The 3,402-nt window shown below is 50.6% G+C and overlaps 1 protein-coding gene and 1 pseudogene across 1 annotated transcript in view; one reads left to right on the plus strand and one right to left on the minus strand.

Moving 5' to 3' along the window:
• LOC102242249 (HLA class II histocompatibility antigen, DRB1-4 beta chain) overlaps nucleotides 1-3,402 on the plus strand; it is a 37,838-nt gene that overhangs the window by 13,094 nt on the left and 21,342 nt on the right. The window lies entirely within an intron of this gene.
• LOC102241955 lies at nucleotides 23-795 on the minus strand (annotated as a pseudogene).

The following is a 3,402-nucleotide window of genomic DNA, read 5'->3' on the forward strand; positions in this document are numbered from 1 at the left end:
AGAGCATCTGGTCAGTTTATTGGGGGTCAGTCAAAGGGGGAGCTGGCTAGGGTGGGGTAGGGCAGCAGCTTGTCTGGCCCCCAAGAAACCCAACTTGAGTCCAGAGCCTCGACCGCTTTGAAGCCAAAGTCTTCCTCCACCTTTATCTGCATGGAGGCCAGCTCCGGAGTCAGCGGGACTCCCGCCCGGCGCCCTTCTCGTGGCACTCGCTGCCTCTTCCAACCTCTTGGCCCCTCACAAAGGGCCGGGCTGCTGGCTTCTGCGGGCGCTGACGTCCTCCTGGGCGGGGACAGCCCCTCTTTCTCTGGAGGCTCCTTCTCAGAGTTGCCTGGGGTGGGGGCGTCTGTGCCCTGGCTGCCCTCGTCCTCCAGTAAGATGGTGAACTGGCTGGCCTGGTAGTTGTCGCCGTAGGAGTCCAGCACCTTTATGAGGAACCTCCGCTCTTGCTGGAGTCTCTGTGTTATCCTCTATATCTGATGGAGCCTGTTCAGGACCCGCTCCTTCACCTGCTCGATCTCCCTGCAGCACCCAATCCAGCACCTGGTACTTCCTGCGATTGAGTTCCCGTTGGCGCTGCCGCCACCACCGGCCTCAGGCTGCCTCCTCCTCTTCATCTCGCTCCTGGAGGCTGGAGCTGCCCAGACCCCCAGACAGGAACTCCACTTCGGTCTCAAGCTCGCTCTCCAGGATGTGACCACCGAACAGCGGAGGCAGCGCCAGCTCCAAGCAGAGAGGTGCTGAGAACTCCTCAAAGCCCACGGCTGCCATGGACCCCTCTCTCTGCTCCAGCTCCATTTCTCCCTGGCTCCAGGGGCAGAACTTCCAACCTTGCAAGCCTCTAGGTTAAAGTGGCTTGCCATCCGATTTCATGGCCAGGCACCCAGGCCCCGGCTGCTAAGCCTCCTGGGAGTTGTAGTTCTCTATTTCCTGCTCGCCTCCCTCACCCTACCCCCAACCCAGATCTGGATGAAAGGCCCTGCTGGCTGGTCTAACACCTCAGCCAGGCATCTGTGTCACCTCCGTCTTTATTCCTGTCCTGACACCGCTCCCTCTGACCACGAAGACTCTCCTCTTGGGAGGCCCCTGGGTCTCCTTCTGGGTCTCCTCAGCCCGGTTACCGGATTGCTGTCCGGGCGGCAATGCAGCCCCCGCCCCTGGGTCTCCTTCTGGGTCTCCTTTTTGGATCTGGCTGCTTCGTCCCACAGGGACCGGATCGCGTTCCCCAGGCATCAACGCAGCCCGGCCTCTGCCCCACATCTGGGTGTTCTCCAATCACTGGTGATCAGTGATCTGAGAAGCCAGGCGGGGCAGGGAGGAGGTGGACATCTGCTGTTAGGGTTAGTTTGCATATTATCCTTTTACTATATAGGATAGAGGCCTGGTGCACAGGTGGGGGCCGGCTGATTTGCCCTGAAGGGTGTCCCGGATCAGGGTGGGGGTCCCGCTTGGGTGCCTGGCCAGCCTGGGTGAGGGGCTGATGGCTATTTGCAGGCTGGCCACAGCCCCTTCAGGGTGGGGGGGTCCTGCTGGGGTGCCTGGCCAGTCTGGGTGAGGGGCTGAGGGCCGTTTTCAGGCTGGCTAAGCCCCCCTTTATCTTTTTTATTCTGGGATTTATTTACCTTCTATGGCTGTCACTGGACCTGAGAGCTGGCTTTAGCTCTAAGGCTCGGCTCCAGCTCTGAGACCTCCGCTGCTGAAAGCAGGTATCTGGGCTTTGTTTAGCTTCTATAATTGAAACACTGTTGCAACTCTAGCTCTGAGCCCGGCTGGCTGAAAGCAGGTTTCTGGGGTTTGTTTAGCTTCTATAATTGCAACATAGTTGCTTAGAGTGCAGCTCAGAGCGGGGCAGCGGCAGGTGGGGAACCTTGGCTTCCTCCGTCACTGGAGCAAGCAAGCCTCCTGTTCGCTTCAGCTGCCTGGCTGCTGGCCGCCATCTTTGTTGGCAGTTAATTTGCATATCGCCCTGATTAGCCAATGGGAAGCGTGTTGGAGGTATGGTTAATTACCGTGTTTGTCTATTATTAGATAGGATAAATACTATGAACAATTATATGCCAACAATTGGACAACTTAGGAGAAAAGAATAAATACTTGAAACCATATAATCTTCCAAGAGTGAATCAGGAAGAAACATAAAATTTGAACAGACTGATCACTAGAGTCAAAATTGAATCAGAAAAGAAAAATTCTCAATAAACAAAAATCTAGGGCCACATGGCTTCACATCTCAATTTTACCAAGTATTCAAAGAAGAATTGATATTTATCATTCTGAAACTATTCCCAAAAATTAAAGAGGGGTAAAAGCATCTAACCTTATTTTATGAGGAGAGCATATCAGAACCAGACAAAGACACTGCCAAAGAAAGAGGAGGAGGAGGAGGTGATGGAGGTGGAGAAAGAAGAGAAGATGAAGAAGAGGAGGAAGGAAAAGGAGGAGGAAGAAGAGAAGAAAAAGAATTAGAAAATAACCAACCCATATCCCAGATGAACATAGATGCAAAAATTCTTAACAAAATATTAGCAAACTGAATTCAGCAGTACATTAAACATATCATACAGCATGTTCAAGTGGGATTTATTCCTGGAATGCAAGTTTGGTTCTATCTCCACAAATCAATGAACATGATACACTGCATAAACAAAATGAAGGATTAAAAAATCATATTATCATATCAATAGATGTAGAAAAAGCATTTGACAAAATCTAACATCCATTTATTGAAAAAGCTCTCTCTCAGCAAAGTGGGCATAGACGAAACATACCTCAACATAATAAAGTCCATACATGTGAAACCTACAGCTAAAAACATACTCCATGGTGAAAAGATGAAAGCTTTTTCTCTAAGATCAGGAACAAGACAAGAATGCCCACACTCAGCACTCTTATTCAACATAGTATGGTAAGTCCTAACCACAGCAATCAGTCAAGAACAAGGAAAAGAAATAGGAAAGAAGTAAAACTTGTCATTTTTTGCAGATGACATAATACTACATCTAGAGAACTCTAAAGAAACCACCAAAAAAAAAAAACTATTAGAACTAATAGTGAATTCAGTAAAGTTTCAGGATACGAAATTAATATTCAGAAACCTGATATTTCCATCCTATATAATAAAGGGGTAATATGCAAATTAACCCTCATGCCCTCACAAGATGGTTGCCTATGACCAGGCCAGCAGGGGGGTTAGTGAGGGACAACCAAACGACTGAACAAGCAGGTTGCATGGGGCATCCAGATGGGTGGGGGGGCCGTGAGGGATGACCATGCTGGCAAGGGGGTCAATTGGGGGCAACAAAGCCAGCAGGGGGGCGATGCAGTCGAGGACTATTAGGCTGGCAGGGGGATCTGTGAAGGGTGACTAGGCTGGCAGGGGTGGGGGGCAGTTGGGGGCAACAAGCC

Source organism: Myotis brandtii, unplaced genomic scaffold (genome assembly GCF_000412655.1).
Source record: "Myotis brandtii unplaced genomic scaffold, ASM41265v1 scaffold2271, whole genome shotgun sequence".
Lineage (NCBI taxonomy): Eukaryota > Metazoa > Chordata > Mammalia > Chiroptera > Vespertilionidae > Myotis > Myotis brandtii.